The following is a 25576-nucleotide window of genomic DNA, read 5'->3' as shown; positions in this document are numbered from 1 at the left end:
ATAAATATATCATATCTATAAATACAAGCACGTCACACACCACAAAACGTAAGTGTTTATTTCGCCGAAAGGTTCTAAATAATTCGTAGATAAGGGAGCATCGCCAACAATAACGCTAGTGCCATCCAGATATCTACGGAGGTGCTTTTGTGAACGAAAGAATATAAAGGAATAGACGCTATTTCTGTGATTATTAAGGTTGAAATCTGGAATGGTAATCGAATTTTAACTTTAAGTAATATTTACGTAGAAACTATTAAGAAATCTTATTACAAAATAATAAATATAATATTAAGTATTAGATAGTATAATATCGTTGTTAAAGAGACTATGGAATGTACCAGTATGAAATAAATTTCGGCTACTTATCTTGGACAACTATTTCCAAATTTTTTGACCTTACCTTAATTTTGATTACCTAGTATGTAGTAGTATATTAATCGTTTATGTAGATACTTACGAAACTTACGCGCTTTCGAAAAACCATTGACAAAATTTCAATTTCTTAAAAAATAAATGTCATATCCACATTAAGCTCCACACATAGTTGCGGAAAACCTTCAACGAAATTGTAAGAAAATATTGGATAGAGATTAGGCAATATACTTTTATTGAGTTTCTACCATATTTATTTAACGTCGGAACTGTAAAAGAACTTATCGGCCACTTGAAGTAAATCTCTCTTATTTGTTAACACACATTTTTGCGGGATTTTTTCACGTTTCCGATAGATTGCAGAGGAGCTTTTTATTGTTTGTTTTGTTTTGTTCTTAGATTTCTTGTATTATATAAATTATTCAACCTATACTTTTAAAGAACGGAGGAAAATTAAAAAAGGTAAAGTACATTGTAATCAACTATTTGACTATTATAATCGCCAACGTCCATACCACGTTGAATACACCGGTTCTCGTCCGATCACCGAAGTTAAGCAACGTCGGGCGCGGTCAGTACTTGGATGGGTGACCGCCTGGGAACACCGCGTGATGTTGGCTTTTTGTTCAACAATTTTGATACATCTTAAAATTTTGCACATTTTTTTCCTAGGAATAGCATAATCCATACTAATATTATAAATGCGAAAGTAACTCTGTCTGTCTGTCTGTTACTCAATCACGCCTTAACTACTGAACCAATTTGCATGAAATTTGGTATAGAGATATTTTGATACCCGAGAAAGGGCATAGGATAGGTTTTAACCCGGAAATCCTACGGGAACGGGTTTTTCTTAGTAAACGCGGGCGAAGCCGCGGGCGGAAAGCTAGTAAATTATATGATTACAATATTAATCTACTTACTTCATTTTACGTTTATCGTACTCGATATAAGAATGACCATTTCAGCCAGTGCTAAGCGACACCACATAAAAGTATAAACAATGCAGCACTTATTATTACTTTATAGCCTTTACTTCTAATATTCCACTCTACACAAAAACTTATAAAGGAAAAGAAAGAGACAGAATTTTCATAACCTTTCAGTCTTGAACTCAAAAATCACACATAATCATAGATTCTCAAAGTGCATCTCCCTACACCGCGACCACAACATCGGAAACAGTATCATCTCGTAAAATTTTACGATAACGTTGCCCGCACGTGTAATGTCCAACGATGGATGGCCTTCATTCGTTATATCATCATGTTTATTGTTGAATAGATTTCGGGATCGCTTTTATAATATATAGCATAATTTACGTCATGCATTTGATTGCAGCACTTACTGTATGGTTATTTATTTTATAGGAGCGATTCTTTTGATAGAGATATACTTCAGTCTCTATAATAGTGTTCAATCAAATATTGTTTGGCTAGAAATCTTAAGTAATCCTTAAGCTCTATGTCTAATCTCTAATCCTAAGCTAAATGAATAAATACTGCAAGTGTGGTTTTATAGCATACAAAATAACTTTTAATAGTACCTAAATAATATTATATATTCTTTCCATCTGAGCTCCAAACGGTCTTATTCAAAGAAAAGTTTTCGACACAATCTTTTCACACTTACCCCATTAATTTAGATATAATCTATTCCCGACAAAATGTTATCCCAAAGCTAGAACATTAGCACAGTATAGTGACAAATGTCGTGATTACTGCAGGTACGATTAGTGGAACAAAACGGAACATATGCGCCTAATTTCGATAGCCATGGTAATAGGGCATTACGATTGCTTTGTCACGACATTATCAGTTATTCGTTATAATTTATTGTTTTTTAATTAGGTATACTGTTTTAGAATAGCAATAGCCAATGTATTGTATTTGTGCTAAAGTTTACTGGTGATTCTTAAATTTATTCGGAAACTACATTATCCACTATTTCTCCTATATGTGTATGAACGTGTAAAGTATGTGAATTTGGATGATAATACAGGTGGAATTTGGTAATTGCATTCAAAGATTTCCGAAAATTTGCTTGTCTCGCCTGAGAATCGAACCGGCTAGAATCTGTTAAAATTACACTTTGTACTTTGACTACATAGTCTAATAACTACTTTAATTATATTATATTCTAGATCACTATTGCTAGTACGATAGTGCACATAAGTAATTCTATAACCAAAACAAACTTCCCAGACCAATAGGCACACTTCACACCGTATACTCAGTAATCAAATTACCACACCATTGGGACGACATAATGTTACAAGCTTAACCCATTACGGTGTGATGGGATGATTCGTAACGCAAGGAAATTAGATTATTGGCTATTTCTTGGGTTGAATGGTTTCCCATAAACTCGACGTCTCGACAAATGTATTGTGCAAATGTTAGAGACGCATTAGGATAGTCATATTTGGATATGCGTAAAGAAATTGGTGCAATTAACTTATGTTGTTTAGTTAAATTATATGTGTATGAGTAGGTATTGACTATTGCTATAGAGAAACGGGAGGATAAAGTTCACGAGGAATTTGGCGTGTATTCTACCTACTTTTAAATTGAATATTTGCCCTGGACATAACGCAAAGCGCAACTAACTGCATTAGGTAAAAGATTTAAAATAAAGAATGATTAAGGAAATGTTTTTCTCTAATGTGGAACTTTTTATGTTTGTTTCCGTGCTCCAGACTAACCGAAGATTACTTCCATCTTCTTCAATCTATATAAAAGAAGGGAAATGTTACTTTATTGCAAGAAACAAACTACTCTGGCTTAGCGGAAACTAATATATATAATTAATACAAGTCTTATTACAGTAAACAATTTATAAAATACAACCAACGTGACGATATTCACAAGGACCATGCAAATATTTCAACCACGGCAATGATTGTAAAAATGCCATAATATAAATAAGGAAAAAACCTGCCAGAAGGGCGGCAAATTACTATAATTACCATTTCCCTTGAAGATTGGTTGCGAGATAACCAATTATAGGGGAGCCAAAACGCCTGTATAGCGTTAGAACAAATACGTAATTAATTGTGTTATTTTTTATCTGTATCGCGTTTTTGGAGAGTGGAAATTGTGTTAATTCGATGCTTTTTGATCTATTCAATTAAGTGGGATCTTTTTTTAACACAAATTAGATATCTCAGATATTTGTTCCTATTTTCAAAAAAGGTAATTGTTACTTTTACAAATATAGCATATCGCAATCATTAATAAGAACCCTTTCAGTAATTTAATCCTATTTACGTGATATAAAACGCAAAATTACAAAACTCGTAAAGTAAAACAAGAATCGCGACCAATAAAAGACCTGACAATATTAAAGGCTGGATAAACAACCTTTGGTAGTGATATAAAAAGGAGTAACGACACCAGACATAATGACATCTGGTGGACTTAATTCGTATTTACGTAATGTTTTGCTGGGTAATGAAATCGTCAGTGGTTTACAACCTCTGTCGTTTGGGTTGTGGTTCGAACAATGTTTATTGTATGTGGTTTATGCTTAATTATATTAATTTCTTATTGTTTGGTTATGGTATTGTACAGGGGATAGATTGATTTGAGAAAATCATCATCAGTATTTGATTTTATTTATGAGCCTCGATCTATGAGAGTTTTCATCTTTGTTTTACTTTACTATTATTTTCGTTTTTCACAGAATGATTACTAAGTAAACTCCACATGTATTTGAACGTTGAGGTTAAAAATATCATTATCTATTTTTCATCAAATAATAGCAGTCTTAATTCCTATATTACAGTTGGCACTTTGAATGATGGGCAATAAAAAGAACATGGGTCATCTAGCAGAATTAAATTCTGCTTTAAGAATGATAATATATCATATTAACCTTTAAGAATGATATTTTATATTATCCAGAAACCAAAATCAAAACTGTTTGTTACACATAATAATATCAACTCGTTCATGACTCAAGTAATGAACTAAGTGACTAAGCGACGAAAAATGCTACAACGAAATTATTCACCATTCCCGAAGGATATAAAGTCTATAAAACACCTTAGCTATAATAAACATTATTGATGACTAATTAATAATTAAGTAATTAGCAGTCACTGCCCTCTAATCCTATAATTTATGAAAATTTAACTCGACCATCATTTCTTGGTGTTAAAATGTCTCTTGGGGTTGAAACAATGACATTGTTTTACTGCATCTAGCGTATTTGCAATGGGACAATTACGTTTTCTATAATATTATAATGGTTTGTTTTGTTCATTATTGTGATTAAACATATAATTTTGTTTAGTGGCATTGTAGGAACTGTAAAAGGTGTAAATGGCTTGGTCGTAATTTTAATTTGATAATGTTCATTTTAAGAGCACTTTATTTCGCGTAAAAATTAAAGTGTTTTTAAAGAAAAAAATAATTAAAAAATTAAAGAAATAAATGTAAATAGTTTGGAAAATCCAAAAGTGCACGCCTCATAATTTTTTTAAATAACTAGCGGTCCGCCCCGGCTTCGCCCGTGGTACATAATATTTACGTTTTCTCTACCAATCACCATCAACCATCCTCGTACTTCAAGGAATATAATAAAAAAAGAATTATTGAAATCGGTTCAGCCGTTCTCGAGTTATGCGCTTACCAACACATTTTGCGATTCATTTTTATATGTAAGAAGATTATTTATTAATTATTATTTTTGTTTATTTAATAACAATTAAACCACATCGAATCAGACCCTGAAAAATGAAAGGGTTCTATTCCTGAGCATACTCAAGCGTAAGAGAAAAAAAAAGACTCGATTAGTAAAGTATTTCGGTCGCTATCGTGTTAACAAGAAAAAGGATCCGCACATACAGACACACGGACGTCCAAGACAGAACTTTTTTAAACTGTTTTTTAACTAGTTTAAATAACAAAAATGACATCAAAAATATCATGAACGTTAAAAATAGTGTTTTTTCTTAATATGTGTGTGTATGTATTATCTTACAAGTGCAATGTATGATACATAAAGACATTTTAAGTTTGAAAAATCAGATGTTTTGCGCGAAGTGACAGTAGTACCCACCTCAACGCTTCGCTTATGAGGCGTGCAATTAAAGTGTTATTATAATGACAAATGATAGGTCAATTGATTAGCTTAAAATATATTATCATGGAATTGAAAGCAAATGAATTGACTCGCTTTTGAGAATAATACATTACCTATCATACATTTATCTGTTTAACGAAATATTATCATCTTGTCCCTGTATTTTATCATGTAATGTTGTCTTTAATAGTGTTTGATTTAAGTATAAAAAAATTGATTTATCTGACTGTATGTTTGACAAAGTCTGAAATTTAGTTTTTGAATAGAAAAAAAGTAGATTTAAAATGAGCGATATCAAGTAACAGAATATTTTTAATAAGCATTTCACAAACAAAATTGCAACGATTCACAATAGCGCAACAAAATATTCAATCTGTCAAAGATGCTCTTTGAACCATTCAATGATTCAAAAGCTTTAAACGTGTATTGATTTTAACTCTTTGAAGTGTGTACCAGCGTCTAATTAGCTTAAATAATTCGATACACCATTCTTGCTTCTGCATCGATGTCAATATGAATTCGCACGAGTTTCAATTATCCACACTCTTCAACTGTCACTCAAACTTGACGCAAGCTCTGTAACCTTTTTGTCGCACCAACCATATCTAATCCAGGCGAATTTTCAACTTTATAATTTACCCCTTACTCTCACACCGTGGGAAGACAGTATTTTTTAATTACATCTCTAATTGTTAGCTTATCTAACAGTTCAGCAGATGCAGGCTTAAATACTGCTATAATAACATTACTTTTTACTACCGATACATCAAACTGGTTAACGTCATCCCTTTCATCATTAGTCGTAAAATCGTCATCTTTCTATTATGCGTCATGATTATGCAAATCGTCGATTAACAAATCAACCGTTACAAATTAATGTTTACTGTCATTAACATATTTTTCAATGAAAACGCGTGTCACCTCGCAAAAATCACAACTAATGTGAGCGTCATTAATTTTTTTGATACATCACCGATTTTACGACACCGATCGATCAACGAGCGACTCTTATGCAAAGGAGAATGGGCATTTTACTATGGAAGTTGGGCCTGAACCCTTGAGCTGGACCAATACACATGAGATATTGTTTTTATAATAGATCATAACACATACATAACGGGAAAAATATATATATAAAAATAATCAACCGGGTTTTTGTACAGTCACATCAAGTTTTATTTCTTTGTGTATAATATTTTTTGCAATAAATAACTGTTATAAGACAATGACAATATCTTTATATTACTCCAATTCACTTTCACTTACAAATACGTACTAATCTTAAGCCTTCTAATAACCGAAATACACTAATATTATGTTTTGTAACAGGTAGCTATACCGTGTTTATTATAATTTTACGTAGTTAGACGTTTTTTGTGGTTAAACTCAGTCACTCCAGTGACATTTAGATTTATACTTACTTCACTCGAATTAAAAAAAACCGTTATTGTGCGCAAAATAATAGCCAAATAAATAAAACTTTTTGCCTTGACTGTACAAGAACCCGGTTGATTTATTTTTTTATTTTATTTTTTTCGTAAGTTATGTGTAATGATCTATCACAAAAACAATATTTCGTGTGTATTGGTCTTAGCCCAAGTTTCAGGCCCAATTTGCCCATTCTCCTTTTCTTGTATTTTTAAATTAATTCATTATAGGGTTATATGGCTTGTCATAAATTGTTATTTTACGACGGCGTTCAGTGAAATTTTCGACACCCGGCAGCAAAAGTAATATCTGCCGCATGAATGCATTCCTTGGTGATTTTAAAAGCAATATTTTTAATGGTATGTCAAATTAATGTCGATTCCTTTGTGTAATTTGTATTGACAATATGTCGATAGGGTTTATACCCTAAGATACATTTGGTGTTGTGCTCGAACCCTTTAAAAATTTAATGCTAGGTCTTTATATTACAAATTGAATCAATACATACATTGATAGAAGTTTAAATTCGTTTATTTTATTTTGCTGTGCTCTAAGTGCGTTGGATTTTTTTTATTCAACTTGTATATTGTTATCATGTTAGTAACAACGACAAGCAACGGTATTTGTTTTAAAATACCGTTCGACTTCTTTACTATTATAATTATAATTAATTTGATGCATTGCTATAATAATATAATTTATTTTTAATGTGTATCATTAATTCACTAATTTCCTATTTTTCTCATCTTAACATAATTTTATGAAATGTTTGTTAAGTAAAAAGACACTACCTACTTTATTCATACACTGTCGAATGATTTATTCGACGACAATTCTTATAGAAAATACATTACAAAACAGTGTGATATTTCCCCATTACGGAACAAACATTTAACCCATGTTTACAATAACACAATAGCTAAAACAAACAGCCTTGAGATATTAATAAAGATCAGAGGAACAATTTGCTACAAAAATACGAAACAGTCGCTCGGGAAGAAACATTGGAGATGAAATGATAATACTCGGAAATATTACATTTATACACTTCCTTGCAAGGATAAGTGATATTTTCTGTAATTGTGATTGTTCTAAAGTTATTTTAATTAATTTGGAATGTTTGTGTCCATTTCTATGTTTAATCGTAGAGCCAAAAATATATTATCCAAATTATAAGTCTTTACTCATATCAAAACTATTGTTGATATGTTTAATATTACTTTGATAGTTCTATTAGTATAATAATAAATAAAATAAAACCAATTTTAATTTTCATTATAAAAGGTAAAGCTGTTTTGTAGATAGAATAAGAGTTACTACAACTTATCGGGCTATCTCTAATTTACCTAGTGATTTTTTTTTTTTAATACTAGCGGTCCGCCCCGGCTTCGCCCGTGGTGAATATGAACAATAGACATATGAAAAATAGATGTTGGCCGATTCTCAGACTTACCCGATATGCACAGAAAATTTCATGAGAATCGGTCCACCCGTTTCGGAGGAGTATGCAGACTAACATTGTGACACGAGAATTTTATATATAAGATTATTTTAATAAAAACTCTTTGATCTTCAAGTTCGTTTAACAAAAGACTATCAATAATGCAAAGTATGCACTCGACGTCTTAATCTCGCGAAGAAATCAAAAGGATTTGAGTATGCGGGCGATTTATAAAATCAAGAGCTTTAAACTGATGGGGCGATATATAAAATAATGAAGTAAATTTTGATACTGTTTAAAATTAAATAGTATAGGTATGAAAATATGTTTTTCAAACTACGTTATTTCAAACTTTGAATCATTTTCCGTTTGATAAAACCATAATTTAAGAGCAACTTTAATGATTTCATATTAGTTTTCTTGTAGACAACGTGTAGCATTTTTTACAGAAAACCTATGACTATTTCGCAGAAAATGTGAAATTTACGAAGATACTCAAGTTTGATAGTTCGTGTGAAGATAACTATTATATTCAAACTACTTGAAACACAGAAGAAATGGAGCACAAAATATTCCCCAAATTTTCTTACATCTCAATTCAATATTCCACTCCACTCAATCAAAACGATGACATCACAAAACGGTACTCACAAAAGGATCCCACATTCGAATCATCTCAAGAGAATTTGCATACACCCAGCATCTTGGTGATATGGGCCAGGTCAAGTGGATGGTACTTGGGTGAAGGAAGTTTTGTATTCAGGTAGTGTTGTAATAATAATGTTCTATTGTGTTTCTAATGTTCCTTCCTAGTCAAGATTTAAAGACATTTTTTTTGTAATATGTTTAAGAAAGGATTAAAAATAAATGTAACCGTCATTTCGGATGAATTAAGAGATGAAAACAACAACAATGTTATTTGGTAATTTCATTATTATTCTGGTTAAGATATCCTATACATAGGTAGGTAATACTGGTTGTAAATAAATACAATATATTTGTCCCAACGCAATAGAGTTTTTTTTATAAACGTTCAATGTAGGTACATTAAGTTTCATGTTATTTTTATGTTTCATTCATTTTTGTATTTTGATCACAATAATTTGATATCCATTAATGAGAATTATGTTATAATACCATCACCGCAACCGCCCGCCCAGATTAAACTCAAACTTACGCCACTAGAACGGTGTTACAAACTTTCAAACATTTCTGTTAGCAATCACTAAACATAGGATAAAACAAAGTCGGATCCCGCCGTCTGTATCTGTATGCTTAGATCTTTAAAATTACGCAACAGATTTGATATTTTTTTTTAATAGATAGAGCGTTTCAAGAAGAAGGTTTTTGTGTTTAGCAAGTTCTCGATAAAATATGTTATTGATAAGAAAATATTCACCCAAATAATAACTTCACAAATCTAAGATGCATTCACAGCCATTTAATCAATGTATGTGACACCGATGTCAAGTGTCAAAAGGGTGTTAGTCAGTGCTAAGGGTACATTTAGGGTACAGTGGAGTAACGTAGGGTCTCCTTTGTGCCCTTCTTCTTTATCCACTGAACTTTCCAGTGTGGTTAGCGTTGGATGTGGAAGTCTTATTGTTTTGACATTATTATGAATGGGGTCAAAGTAAATATATGGATAGGAGATTTGACAACTTGTTAGAAGGATTCATTTTTTTTAATTTGTAACAAATTTTGTATGAATCTAAAGAGGTCTATTGTAAGAGGACATAAGTGAATTTAAAAAAAACACGTTATACAGACATACAACATCTGATTTTGAATGTTAAAATAGTAGATTTTATAATGTTATCTAAATTTAGTTTAGTTCTGCAAAAGGTTACAACTTTTATGATGGTAGGTGACGTCTCGAATCTTTTGTTGTCACCACACAAATTTTTATCAAAATTTTATTCAAGACCTTTTTGCAATACAGCGGAAACTAATTATTTCTATCCAAAATTGACCTCCGCAATTTTCACAAAATCAAACCAATTAATAGCTCAGTAAAGGGTTTAAAGCAAGCTTCTTAGTAATTATTTTGATAACCCTCCCGCGGGAGGGCATTATGTAGGACTGGAGCACGCATGCTTTAATTAGTTTCGGATTAACTATTGTGATTAATTGACGTCACCTGGGCCGGGATTATGGGCTTTTGGCTTGTATTTTGATTCTGCTGTTTGACCGTAAGACAATGCAGTAATAAACTGCTTTCTCTTATCTTAGATAATAGATAAACTGGAATATTTTAATGGAAATTTTGAATGTGTGATAATGAACTTGTTGTAAATTAATTACTGGTTTGAATTTTAATGTTCTTGTATCTCTGTCTTACATTTTTTTTCATGAACGATCCTAGGTTATTTTTACCGTGTTTTACAGTTAAAAATATATTAGTTTAACCTCTCTGCTACCTATTATCACAGTATAAATATATTTTATTATGAATACCTATGTAATTACTATACGTATTTTTTATTTCCATGTGAAGTAATTAGCATAAAATTGTTTCATTATTAAAAAAATTGGAATTCCAATGGAAAATATAATATCTAGAGGTTCAATTAAGAGGGATTTTAAAAGATTATGTTTAATTACCAACAAAGTTAATGTCCCTAAAGTCGTCTTAACACAAATGTTCACATAATTATTTGAAATTAATTACCTATGTATACCCTATGTATACGATATGTTAGATAATTAATTTCAAATAATAATAATAGTTTAAAAATATTAAAACACACGCTTTTTATAGAAAACCGAACTAAAAAATAAAAATTTTTATCAAATTAGTGTATTGTCATCGGTCCTCAATAAATCTACAAAGTTTGAACGAAATCTGGCCGTTTAAAGTGGGTCAAAATCGCGCCCAAAGAAGTCGGTTACAAACAAACAAACATACAGGTGAAGCTAATATAAAGCGTGTAAAAATAGCGATGCAATAGAATTTTATACATTTACATACTTGTTTTGTTACATTGAAAATATAGTTACATACCTGAACAGGAAAAAGTAGGTAAATTTAAAATTGATTAAAGTTAATTTCAACTAATTAGTTAAACTACTGTTTATTCGCTTCCTAACAACCAATGCAAAAAAGCACTTTAATTCCTACAAAACTTAGGCACCAAGAACAATAGTGTTACTTCTCACTTAACCGGAGTGTGCTGTAATTTTAAAGTTTCTGCTAAATGTCACTCCAGTTCATATTTATCCAAATGCGAAGCTGAAGGAAAACAGATTCCGTGTCGCATAAACTCGCTAGATGTATGAAGTTTCTTCTGTAAATATACCTAGGAGACAAGTCTAGTCTTGGTATATTTCCGCTACTATTAGCTCCAATTCTATAAAATTCGAGAAAACAGTGAAGAACTGTGTTAATTAATCTGCAATTGATTATTATTCAAAAGGTGCTTTTAGTCAATATGAATGAATGAGGTTCATCTTGTAGATATTAAATCAGTAAATATCATGCAGCGTACTATACCTTCCTACAATTACCTGTTACATAATTCAGGCTTAAAAATTCATAAATAATGCATTTGATTTCCTTTATTTTAAACATTATGAACAACTAGTTCAAATAAGAGGAAAATGAAACTATTAAGTAGGTACATATATAAAAAAATTATCAAAAAGACTGTATACCGTCTCACTTATGTCGATAGAAATATAAAACCCAAGACGAATACGCCTTCAATACGCTGAAACAAAACAGTTACACAGCAAAATGTTCATGCCAATCTTCGTTCGAGTTTCACTCTAATTGACGTAGTACGGGCGCCATTACCATGTGTCCTGAGGGTAGGAAACGTTTGTCTTTTTAGCACATTTGTTTAAGCGATAGTTGTATTTCTTAGCCCGCGTTTTCTTAAAGTATCAAGATATTGCAGTCGTATTTCAGTTCTGCGGTGTTTGTTTGTAATTTTGTGAGAAAAATTATGGAGCTTATAATATTATAGTGATCTTATTTTTATTTTTACATGGTTAATTGTGAAACTGTTTAATTTCCACTTCAAAATGGATCTAGCTTTCCGCCCGCGTTTTCGCACGCGTAGTCAAAGAAAAACCCGTTACCGTTTCTGCATTTATAATATCAGTAAGCTTTCAAGAAAGCAATGAAATGTCACAAAGAAATTTTCGTTAAATTATGTTACAAAAAAATATTTAAAACTAGCGGTCCGCCCCGGCTTCGCCCGTGGTACATATTTACGTTTTCTCTACATAAGAACCATCCTCGTACTTCAAGGAATATAATAAAAAAGAATTATCGAAATCGGTTAAGCTGTTCTCGAGTTATGCGCTTACCAACACATTTTGCGATTCATTTTTATATACAGGGTGTAATCGTTAAGTGTGCACAGGCGATTTTTCCGCAAGTATTACAGATAACAAAAAACTTTAAACTGATATCGAAAGTACTTAGCCTAATGAGTAAAATGGCGGTAATAAATTTTTAAAAATAAATCGAGAAATATCATAAAAATTATCTTTAAACCCTCCCATACATTAAGTATGAAATATGAATATCCCATATACATTTAATATGAAAGATTTTAGCTTTCTTTTTCTTTTTTTGGTTTTCTGCTTTAATTACTTCGCAAATTTAAAGTGACATTTTCCACGTTTTTCCGGACATTTTCACGCATTTTCCGGATATTTCCCGGGAATTTTGCGGAAATTTTCCGGATATTTCCCGTCATTTCCCAGGCATTTTCCGGGGATTTTCCAGGCATTTCCACGCATTTTCCGTACATTTTCACGCATTTTCCGGGTATTTTCCAGATATTTACCAGGCATTTTCCGGACATTTCCCTGACATAGCCTGTAAATGTCTGGAAAATGTCTGGAAAATCCCCGGGAAATAACCGGAAAATGCCTGGGAAATGTCTGGAAAATATCCGGAAAATGCGTGGAAATTCCCGGAAAATAACCGGAAAATGCCTGGGAAATGTCTGGAAAATATCCGGAAAATGCGTGGAAATGTCCGGAAAATATCCGGCAAATGCGTGAAAATGTCCGGAAAAAGCGTGGAAAATGCCACTTCAAATTTGCGAAGTAATTAAAGCAGAAAACCAAAAAAGAAAAGAAAGCTAAAATTTTCATATTAAATGTTACACATGGGATATTCATATTTCATACTTAATGTATGGGAGGGTTTAAAGATATTTTTTTTGATATTTCTCGATTTATTTTTAAAAATTTATTCCGGCCATTTTACTCATTAGGTTAAGTACTTTCGATATCAGTTTAAAGTTTTTTGTTATCTGTAATACTTACGGAAAAATCGCCTGTGCACACTTAACGATTACACCCTGTATAAGAAGATAAAGATTATGGATCAACATGAATATCAATGTATATGAAAGAAATGCCCACCAATATAATATCTTAGTCAATAACACTTCAAAATCCACATCCAAACCTCTATAGTATCTACATATTAACAATCATCATTACGTAGACGCAATTAATGCTAGGGTGACCATGATTCCGACCATTCAATCAACACTGGAACATAGTCATAAAGTGGACAATAAATAGTCGTCGGCGATCGTCAGTCCCGACATTTATGATATGAACGCGTGACACAAATCGCTTGGGGTGGTTGTAATTGATGCAGAATCCATTTTTACATATATCTTCTTATGTATTTGGTTGTGGAGGTTGTTTATGTATGTATCCATTTCAAATGTTTATTTTTAATTTTATGAGCCATGAATTAATCTTATCGCATACTCGTATCGTATTCTTTCTTGTTGAAATTTTGCTTTATTATTTAAAACGGTGTTATACGTTATTTTAATTAAATACTGAATTATTCCGATTACCTTCGAAACGATACTTATCTTAGTGTTTAATTATTTAAAGAATAGTATAAGAATTTGACAGCAACAGTATACAAAACATTCAATACACGCTGAATGTCCATTTAGAAGACAGAAAAAATTATATCAATAAGTTAAAGATAAAATATAATCAAACATATCAAAAAATCATCACAATAGAGCGCTCGCGAATATTATGAGTATAGATAAACGTAAAATGAAACAGGAAACGGACGTCCAATAAACGTCAGGCAGGATAATGACGTCACGCTTGTGACGCTTCCGAAATATTTTTACGTACCGCCCGGATCGTAAAAGGTTTACGAGCTAGGTTTATTAATCCACACTATTTATTACAAATGGTTACCCTTGTTTTGTTTTATATTGCGTCCATAAAAATTGTGTGACGCTTTAGCTAATTATTATCCGTAATAATTATAATAACTGTCTATTCTAGTATTTAGTAGTATATTGTGACTGTGCTATGTTTTTCAATGTCCAGAAAGATTGAATAAAATAGGTAAATTAAATCTGAGTTGATGATAACACTTCTATAAAATCTCGATAGAAAGCGGAGCTTTAGTGTAACAGAATTTATATTAGGTACCTTATATTCATTTTAATGTTTATTCTGACGTAATATTTTAGTTTCCAAACGTTTAGTACGTAGATTAATCTATACAAAAGAGCTTTTGATTAAATTCTTGGTATGTTCAGTGTACACTGTACACTGTACAGTCTTTTGCACGACTCATGATGCGAAGCATCAGAGACTCAGAGAGTGCTTTACGATCGAAAAATTTTTTTCGCCTCATTTTTGCAGCTATTCTTATTATTATAGCCTTGTTAGTTCACGGAATCAAGATATTTTTCATACTATTGTCGAGATAATTTAATGGAGATTAATCCCATAGATACTTTTTAAAAATTGATTTACTTCAATAGAATTGGAAAAAAACACCGAAATAGGTCAAAAAATTTTCCTGTCCGTCATGTGTGAAACCTGAAAACACTATAACTTGTGAAAAAATCCATCATTTGAGTTAAATTGTTTTTTAAATATTCTAATCGACGATTGTAGGTCACTGAATGCGAATGATTAATTAATTCAGTGTCGTTTAATTGCTGTTTTATCGGCAATTAATTTTGAACGACTTAAGTTTTTTTTTTTTTTATACAGGGTGTCCCGCTATTGGTATACTAAGCGCGAAGTAACTTGTAGTTTTGCATACACTGATCACGTAAAAAATACATAAACAACAAAATTACGTTAAAATTTTTTTGATAATTTTTTCCTGAAAATCCATGTTTTCTTCTCTAGCTTCGCGCAGCCGTCATATACCGCTTCTCTAATGTGAGCATTTTGTCTATGAAAACATAATCTTAAAAGATAGCTCACGTGCTAGTGGCAAAAAAAGGCGGGTTGCTTGTTATGGGTGTACACATAGAGTTTTAAGAATTCATCTATTTGAAAAAAAAATGCGTCTGGATTTTTTTAAGTATTTTTTACGTACTCAGCGTATGCAAAACTATAACCTCCTTTGAGCTTAGTATACCAACAGTGGGACACCCTGTATATTTCATAATTAAATGAGCATTATGAGTCGTGCACTTTTGGATTTTCCAAACTTTAATTATTTCTACATACACATAGAAACTCCACAACAAGAAAATACAATCTCTATTACCCATCATTAAATGAAAACAAGCCATCATCAGCACCAGTCTAATTTGCGACCCAAAATTATATGTAAATACCAAATATTGTCCGGTCATTCCTTGCTTAATTAAGTGTAATTCAGCACGTTTCATTGAAATCCGGTCGCAAATCATAATGCCCGTATCTTCTATGGGAAAGTAGATCGTCCAGTGAATAGATGATTATTATTTGGGGTCATTTGCGTAGGACAATGCGGACCTGCACCCTTTTATTGGAGTGGTATGGAGTCGATTTTTAAATTATTTTTTTTATATAGGTAACGATAAAATATTGAAAAAATCTTGCTTGGAAAAATTAGTTTAAGATACGAATTGTTACAGATACTTTACGCACTACACTTTACCTACGCATTTATAAAATAAATTTATCTACTTATTGTTGTTTTTAAATGATATGTCTGGTTTATATTATAACTAGCGGCCAGCATAACTTCGCCCGTGGTACATATGAAAAATAGATGTTGGCCGATTCTCAGACTTACCCGATATGCACAGAAAATTTCATGAGAATCGATCCAGCCGTTTCCGAGGAGTATGGCAACGAAAACTGTGACACGAGAATTTTATATATTAGATTTCTTTTTTGAAATAGAACACTAGAATATTTAGCCTTCTCGTATAAGTCTCGTATGTTTATAAAATTGTGTTCAAATGGATTTAAGTTTCCCTGCTCATTTATTGAAACGATAAAATATGGAGAAAAATTAAACCGATTCTGATTTGTAAGATCAATAGGCACTTTCTTACAAGATAATTAGTATTCAAACTAAAACATCAATAGCATCGTATTTTAATTCTAATAAGTTCAAATTTAAATAAAATTCATAAGAATATCATTGGAAATTATTTTAATTTCACATTTCAAGGCGACTCCACAGTTTTGTCGAATAAAAATTCCTAAAACCCATTCGTCCGGCTAAATGGAGTGAATTTTTTTCCATCTTGCAATTGATAGCCAGTAATTAAGAGCCTATGAATATTTATTATACTGTAGAAAAAGATGTGGATTGTATTAAACTCTCCAAACTTACTATCATAATAATAAATCTTATAAATAAAATTCTCGTGTCACAATGTTAGTCTGCATACTCCTCCGAAACGGGTGGACCGATTCTCAAGAAATTTTCTGTGCATATCGGGTAAGTCTGAGAATCGGCCAACATCTATTTTTCATATGTACCACGGGCGAAGCCGGGGCGGGCCGCTGGTAAAATATAATAATCATAATAATATAAGCATGAATTGAACAGCATGAATGACATAGTTAACTTTTTAACGTTTTAATCATAGACTAAGAATTATCGAAAGAAGGAATAACAAATGTGTTTTTCTAATTAGCGCTAAACTTATACCAACTACTGAAAAGTATGAAATTCCGTCGCACCACATTAACATGATTCTAATAAGTCAACCATACCGTTTTTACTTATTACAAAACAATGACTCATCATGTTATTAATATTAACGCATTTCTTCAACCATAAACACACCTGGTCACCACAGACTATTTTTTTACTAGACTCGTGCCTTGCATATTGCGCATTAAAAAAAATGCAAAAAGCCAACATCACGCGGTGTTCCCAGGCGGTCACCCATCCAAGTACTGACCGCGCCCGACGTTGCTTAACTTCGGTGATCGGACGAGAACCGGTGTATTCAACGTGGTATGGACGTTGGCGATGGAGTTATCGAAATTTAGAAACAAATTAAACGAATTCAAATACCTCCCTATAAACGAAGAGTTATGGAAGCCAAAAACAATCTATAGTCAATGCCATTGTATCATATATATTCAAAACAATTTTAAAATTGTGTTTCTATCGATTTTTTCATTCGATTTTTGATCTAACATGAAGACTACGTAATACATTTTATTCTAATACTACTTACTTATAATTATTAATCATGACGTGGAGAAGACGTGGAGAGTGGACGTGGTGAAATATCTAGTGCTTACATCATTTTATTCGTTATTTATAATCGTGATAATTGTCAATAAAATGTGTCAAGCATGTCTAATTGCTAGTAAAACACAACACTCATAATTCCAGGTGCAGCTTTAAAAAATCAGAAGTACCCGTGCGTAACCCGTATAAGAAATACTAAGATAGGTCAAGCGTAAAACCTAGTACTATTGGACACTAGACATCTGCCGCATTTGACCTTTAGATCGCACACCTTGAGCGCAAAAAAGCAAAAGGCCAACATCACGCGGTGTTCCCAGGCGGTCACCCATCCAAGTACTGACCGCGCCCGTCGTTGCTTAACTTCGGTGATCGGACGAGAACCGGTGTATTCAACGTGGTATGGACGTTGGCGATTGTCTTTTGCTAAAATTAAAAAGAATCAACAAAAATCCTGTTATATTAAGGGCCGATTTTTCAATGCCCAGATAAACAGCTAGATAGACTTTATTCTTCAGTTAACAAAATATTCAATTTTTCAATAGACGAATTATTAGGCCTTATCTATCCAATAACTACGTTATTTGAGAAATAAATCTATTTGCCGCTCCAACGGCCAGATAGCGCGCTATTCGACGGTTAGGCGTTTGAGTTGACAACTGACGCGTCAAATTTGGGATATTTTCGTATGTCATAACATAGAGCGTAGACTTATTAACAATTAAACCTCTTTTTATATAATTATTATCAATTAAAATCATATTGAAATTGATGTTTTTGATAGTACTGATGACCATGCCATTGAAAATTTGCCGAACGCTGCCTTTAAGTATGTCGTTTCTATCGTAAAATATATAAATTGAAACACAAATTTAACCAAACTCTTTACTCGAATCAAAACAACAATCAACAATCATAGAAGACAAGAGCAATACAAGACAAACCCTGACGTGAGTCATAATGACGGTTGTTGACAAATTGCAAGAGTTGACTCTATCCCGCTCTAACCTGACTAATTTAATATTTTTGTTTCGCCACTCCGAGAGCAGAGCTGCCAATATGGAAATATTTGGTCAGATAGTTATTCATCAAATAAATCACGATTGAAAAATAGGCGAGCCGTTATGAGTTAGATAAATAACTGAATAAATCTATTCGAGGGGTAGTTATTAGACTGTTTATCTCGCGATTGAAAAATCGGCCCTAAATGTAATTTGTTTAATAAACTTTCTTTTTTTTCCGTTCCTCCTAGCAAACTTGAGCAAAGATTTCACACAAAAAACATTCAAAAAATAATAACCAATCATACGAAGTCAACGGAATAATAAGACTTATTAAAAGTGAGCTTATAAGCTTTATTTTTTATTTATCAAACAAAAATCATTGCTACAAGCAAAACACTTTGAAAACACACTTAACCGTTATTTTACTATTAATTAATTCCATAGAAGCTTAAAGAAAATAATAATTAATAGTTAAGTGAAGCGTGTCTTTGCAACTATACTGGTCTACAAACATCTGTCGTTTGAACTTTAATAGCCACACCTTGACTGTCCCGTACGTGCGGGCAAAAAATAATCACTGTACTAACTGTATTTATAAGTTAATGTAAGTTCAAATAAGTATACTAAACCTAGTATGAGCAAAGCTTATAAATAGAACGTTATAATAACATGTTTGTTATGTTTTATTATATACTAGCATTCCGCCTGCGGCTTCGCCCGCGTTTTCAAAATAAAACCCGCATAGTTCCCGTTCCCGTGGGATTTCCGGGATAAAACCTAGCCTATGTCACTCAGAAATGATGTAGCTTTCCAACAGTGAAAGAATTTTTCAAATCTGCCAAGTAGTTTCGGAGCCTATTCAATTCATACAAACAAACAAACAAAAAATCAAACCTTTCCTCTTTATAATTTTATTATATATTATATATTAGCGTGGATTTTCTTCAGTGATCGGATGAGAACCGGTGTATTCAACGTGGTATGGACGTTGGCGATGGACAAATCTTAAAAGAGCTATCAAAGATAGAAAATGTGTTAAGAATTACCTTCTGGAATCCATTTTTAATTAGCTTTTGCCTTCAGAAAATTTTATTTTAAAAATTGAATACCTAAAGAATAGGTACCTAGTACCAACCTACATTATTTCATAAAACTGTTATTTATAGCGCCCTAACTCTATAAAGTCTTCTAAATTTATTGAATTTCACGTGGAATTAAAAATCCAGCTACTGTCAAATCAAGCAGTTTGAATTCATAGAATTCATAGAATTCACGCCTATTTAATTTATCAAAAAAAAATAAATAGGCGTAGGCGTCTTACTCATATTTTTACACATCATTGAATCTGTTGTTCTTCCATATACTAATTAACAGTTAGGTACTTGCATGCAAAACGGCAGATGTACATCGTTAGTCCTATGACTAGCGATTTATATTCCTATGCAATACTTGCATGAAACATCGCCAATTATCTAACAGTATTTAAAGCTAGTGCCGGTAATATCATTAATTTTAATTGAGTGTACTCGCCGTTCTGAAATATGCTCGCACTTAAGATTAAATTAATTTGTTCAATTTCACTCCCGTACTATAAATAGTGAACATTATGAAAATGAATGTACAAGTTTTGTAGAATTTTGTATTGTTGCAAAATTAACATTGTACAAATTCTATAAAAAGCGAATATTAGCAAAAAGCCAACATCACGCGGTGTTCCCAGGCGGTCACCCATCCAAGTACTGACCGCGCCCGACGTTGCTTAACTTCGGTGATCGGACGAGAACCGGTGTATTCAACGTGGTATGGACGTTGGCGGTGATCGTAATATAAAACACATATAGAAATTAGAATACTATATCTCAAATACATAATACTTATAATAAGACATTCACATAGCCCACGTAATAACTCGGGAATTGCTGCCATACCGTACCATCAAATAACACATTTCTAACACCAAAACAACGTTGCGTTGTTTAAAAACATTTCCCTAATACTGCACAAAACTTGATTGTGCTCACAATCAACCGAGATTATCCGCGTCGCTGCAATCGCAAATTAAATCCAGCAATTGTGACAAATGCCATCCGTCATCCAGCCCCTCATTTGCATGAGAAAAACTGAAGAACAACTATTTATCAAATGGCGAGAGGACTTCCGGACGCCATGACAGTAGGCGCGACGAGCATCCGCTTTTGTGTACTTGAGTTTACTAGATGTGACAAATGGTAACAAATGGTTAATTTAATTACGTTTAATGAAGTTTAGTTCATCAAAATGTAGGAAACGAATAAATTATAATTTTCATAAAGCATAGGTAAGTTCTTCTACTTAAATAATATATTTTTACGCTTTGTTTGGCAATTTGCTCTACTTGGAAAACTGAAAGAGCAAAATAGCCAGAAATTATTAGGAATGTTTGTGACATAGGGTAATTGCGCCTGTTCGCGTCCACTTAGTGCAGTTGGAAAGTTTGAAGGAGAAAATAAAAATGTTCCAGAACAAATTTCAACTCAACATTTATGTAACGTGTTCATTACATAGTCTATTTTAAGATTTAATTTGAATTGTGTTGGAAATATCATGTGGTTTTTATTTATCTGGACAAATAGCAGAATTAGGCGTTTTACCCAGTTCGCGTCCAAAAATTCCAGTTTGCGTCCACCCGTGGACCAGTTCGCGTCCACCAGCTTAGAAAAGGAATTAAGAGTGTATTGGGTGATATTTTATCAGACAAATGCAAATAAAAATTAGATTTTAATAAATTATTTATTTACGAATATAGTTATTTAATAAAAACTGGCCAAATGCGAGTGGGACTCGCACACCGAGGGTTCCGTATTAACCTGTTTTTTTTTCATATGTTTTAACTGTAAATGATTATTTTTTCAATATTTCCCTTATTTGTGCTATAAGACGTTGCTTCGTACCAAACTTCAAGTGTCTGTGTTCACGTAAAGTACCCTGTAGGTTTTGATTCCCTTGCGAATGTAGAAATTTGCGAAAATTTGCAGCATAAACGGCTGTATCTTTTGATTGCTTTGGCTTATAAGTTTGATTTTTTCACTGCTTCAAGGGACCGTAGACTTGAGTATTCAATATAAATTTCAGCTTTATACCTCCACGCGTTACTAAGAAAAAGGGTCTTGACAGAAAGACAGACCGGCAGACGGACATGCAGACGGACTGATATCAAAGTGATCCTACAAGGATTCCGGTTTTTCCTTTTGAGGTTCGGAACCCTAAAATCAACATTATTATTAATATAATTCACTGTAAGGAAACTGGAAAAACTTATTTATATTTATCTTCTCATCAATAATACAACTAAAAATTAACAAAAAACAAAGTTATGTTGTGTAAATAAATAATAATCTATTAAGATTACCTACCTACCTTATTTTTTAGTTTCTAATGAATTAAATTTCTTTTTAGTTTATATTATTTTCTTAACCACAGACTTATTGAATCTCATTCTCAAAGATACTATAGTCTCATTCTTAGAATACCCATTTTAAAATGAAAAAATAGCATAAAAATTTACTAATTTGAATGAAAATTTTAATTATCAACTTGTAGTCTTAGTCAAAAATGTACAATCTATTTTAAATTACATATTTTAACAAGCAATTCATTGCTACGTAATGAAAAACAATGTGGACGCAATATGTTCTATTGTTATGCACTATAGGTATAGTTTGCGCCCACCGTGGACGCAAAATGGAAGTTGTACAAATTCGGTGTAGTAATTCGCGTCCACCTTATTTTAGCTATTAATTGTAAAATAAATTAGCTGATTTATAATCCATACTATTCCATGTTTTGTTAGCAAAGTATAGAAACAGTTACATATTCAAAAATTCCCATTTAACAATAAGATACTTACCGTCAAACGCGATGCTGCGCACTATTTTTTTCTCAAAATCCCGCGCGTTTTAGCTCTCTCGTTTAATAGCCAAAATTAAATATTTTTTTTAAATAGGATAGGCGGTGCGCAGGCATATTTTGAATATGTGTGCATGTCTCTTATACATTGAGCTATTATCGGAAATTTTTCTTATTACAATTTTACTTAAAGTATACTTATTTTCGTGAATTTTCTAAAAGATATCCGCAAAATGGACGCGAATAGGCATGTGGACGCGAACAGGCGCAATGACCCTAGGAGGTTTATGAAAAATGAAATGTTTGTTTGAAAATTTATTTATTCATTCATAATATTATGTTAGCTTCTCGACGTAAAAAAAATAAAAAAATAGTCTTATTTTAATTTTATAAGTAGTATTTTATGTACCTACAGCTTTTCGTTGGAAAGTAGGTAAATTATTCATAGCAAAATAACTGATAACTATTACAGTCATTAGTTGTGTATTATTAATACAAAAATACAGATTATTCCTTCTAGTACCATAATCCCACGTCACAATGATCCCTGATTGGGGAGCGATCTCTATTTAGATAATTTAGTGGTTCTGTGGAGATGAAATATTTCGCCTACAGCTTGATCTTGTTATCTCGGAGACGCCATTTTGTTTACCTGATACCCTTAATCGCTTAGCATTATCTTCCTTTCGGATTTTATGTCTTGAGTTTGAGGTTGAGATTTAGTTCTAAATTTTACAACACTGTTTTATGTAGGTACACTTAGATATTTAGAGAACTTGATACTATAGTACTAGGTTGTAATAAATTCCACTTGATATCTTATATATAAAAATGAATCGCAAAATGTGTTGGTAAGCGCATAACTCGAGAACGGCTGAACCGATTTCGATAATTCTTTTTTTATTATATTCCTTGAAGTACGAGGATGGTTCTTATGTAGAGAAAACGTAAACATGTACCACGGGCGAAGCCGGGGCAGACCGCTAGTTATGATATAAAATAAAAGCAGAATATTTTAGATACGATAAACTATAATTACCTCTATAATAATTCACATAACACGTTACACAAGAGATATAAATCATTCGACACATAAAATAGCAAGTATTTGATAATTTCAACACGGTCAATAACCCTTCGATAGCTCAGTTGGTAGAGCGGTGGACTGTAGATGAAAACGATTGATATCCATAGGTCGCTGGTTCAAATCCTGCTCGAAGGAATCTTTTTTAATTTTTTTTTATATTTTTAATTTATTGGAATTTACCTTAGAAAACACATAACATTTGATTTAATTCAAAAAAAAATATTCGTTTTTTTTTTGGGAAAAATAAAACAATTGATTTCTGACTGCATTACAAATTACAATATTTATTCATTAACACTTTATTTTACATTTAACAGATATAATTTATACGTAGGTACCCTAGACGAAAAGAATTAAATTTAAATCATTCACGCTAACAAGACCGCAAATAAATTGACATTAGCCTGAACCAAATTTCTTTTCGCTGAGAAAACTGCAATCAAATAATACAAAATTCAATTTGTGCTCGGTTACAATTCGAAACCCTTGAGCGTGCTGAATCAATTACGACAAGATTTCCTTTGTGGTAAACATCAGGTAAAAAATTTGAGATCTTTTTAATCAATGCTCTTGTTTAGACCAAACGATAAGTGTACGATTGTTCTTTGTCTTTATTTTTTGTGTTTTACTTACTTAGGTACATAAAAAAGTAACTATTATTTCGAATATGATAGAACTTATCCTTTTAACTCGCCTTGCATTTATCACTGATAAATTATTACTTGCTGAAATAAAATAATAATTAAATTACGACACTCGTACACTGTGTATCTTATATTATCTATTGTACGATATACACAAATTAAATGATACACATTACACACACATTCTCTGGTCGACGCGGACGTAGTGCGTAATCATACCTAAATAAATTTCTTCCAATTTCATGACACGACCACAGTATTACAATATCTTAATACTGTAATACTGTGACACGACATTATATCGCCTGACGACCAAAAATCGTATCGTCAACCCAAAATAGTTTCACACTCAGTGAACAAGACCAATTATACGCAAATAAAGTTAACCCTTCAGTACTGTGGAACTTTTTAATTGACGCTAAATCGAAAAGGGATCACAAAAACGACTCAGCCCATTGTTACCGGAAATATCATTAATCTATGTGGGTGGCACTTTGGATGCCAATAAAACTATGTAAAACGAAAATAAATAAGAAATTGATTATTGTACATCTTTTTAATTTTTATGTCCTGTTCAAAATAAGAAAATAAAGCAAAAAAGCCAACATCACGCGGTGTTCCCAGGCGGTCACCCATCCAAGTACTGACCGCGCCCGACGTTGCTTAACTTCGGTGATCGGACGAGAACCGGTGTATTCAACGTGGTATGGACGTTGGCGATTATTGCACTGAAATAAGAATACATAATGTAGTTAATATACATACATAAGTACATATCATTATTTTTTTTATAATTTTATACACACTTGTAAAATAAAAAGTAGTTACATATATACTTTTCTTAAAATCACACGTTGTTAAGGATAAACACAAATCCTATCATTTTAAATCAGTAACAATGTATCAAATTACAAAACATAATCCTTCTTTTGACCAATTGATGCGAAAGTCGTTAATTACCAACTTAACCCTTTGTCTGGTGCTCGGAATAAATCTGTATTACATACGCTTCTCAAACTTTTTATTTTTTCTTTAAACATTTTGCCAATTTTATTTATAATTAATGTTCTCTATTTTTAAATACACCTTGAATATTAAAGTGAATTTTGTTTATTAACATTCGAAGGGCCAATAACGTAAAATCTAAATACTTCACAAGCCATTACT

The 25576-nt window shown here is 32.1% G+C and overlaps 6 non-coding genes across 6 annotated transcripts; 2 read left to right on the top strand and 4 right to left on the bottom strand.

Moving 5' to 3' along the window:
* The first annotated feature begins 876 nt into the window (after positions 1-876).
* On the top strand, positions 877-995 carry LOC149899796 (5S ribosomal RNA). Its single transcript, XR_016457929.1, has one exon. It is a non-coding gene; the product is annotated as a 5S ribosomal RNA (ribosomal RNA).
* A 16449-nt stretch (positions 996-17444) lies between these two features.
* Positions 17445-17563, bottom strand: LOC149899795 (5S ribosomal RNA). Its single transcript, XR_016457928.1, has one exon. It is a non-coding gene; the product is annotated as a 5S ribosomal RNA (ribosomal RNA).
* A 521-nt stretch (positions 17564-18084) lies between these two features.
* LOC149899794 (5S ribosomal RNA) lies at positions 18085-18203 on the bottom strand. The gene has a single exon (XR_016457932.1). It is a non-coding gene; the product is annotated as a 5S ribosomal RNA (ribosomal RNA).
* A 2285-nt stretch (positions 18204-20488) lies between these two features.
* LOC149899793 (5S ribosomal RNA) lies at positions 20489-20607 on the bottom strand. Its single transcript, XR_016457927.1, has one exon. It is a non-coding gene; the product is annotated as a 5S ribosomal RNA (ribosomal RNA).
* A 3205-nt stretch (positions 20608-23812) lies between these two features.
* On the top strand, positions 23813-23900 carry TRNAY-GUA (transfer RNA tyrosine (anticodon GUA)). The gene is given in 2 exon segments: positions 23813-23849; positions 23865-23900. It is a non-coding gene; the product is annotated as a tRNA-Tyr (tRNA).
* Positions 23901-25008: 1108 nt separating this feature from the next.
* Positions 25009-25127, bottom strand: LOC149899791 (5S ribosomal RNA). The gene has a single exon (XR_016457926.1). It is a non-coding gene; the product is annotated as a 5S ribosomal RNA (ribosomal RNA).
* Positions 25128-25576: the final 449 nt, after the last annotated feature.

Source organism: Colias eurytheme, chromosome 20, assembly GCF_061535395.1.
Source record: "Colias eurytheme isolate Ceu_HAF_F1 chromosome 20, ilColEury1 Martin Lab GWU primary, whole genome shotgun sequence".
Classification (NCBI taxonomy): domain Eukaryota; kingdom Metazoa; phylum Arthropoda; class Insecta; order Lepidoptera; family Pieridae; genus Colias; species Colias eurytheme.
Note: the sequence above shows the minus strand (reverse complement) of the source record. Positions and strands in the feature narration are given on the sequence as shown.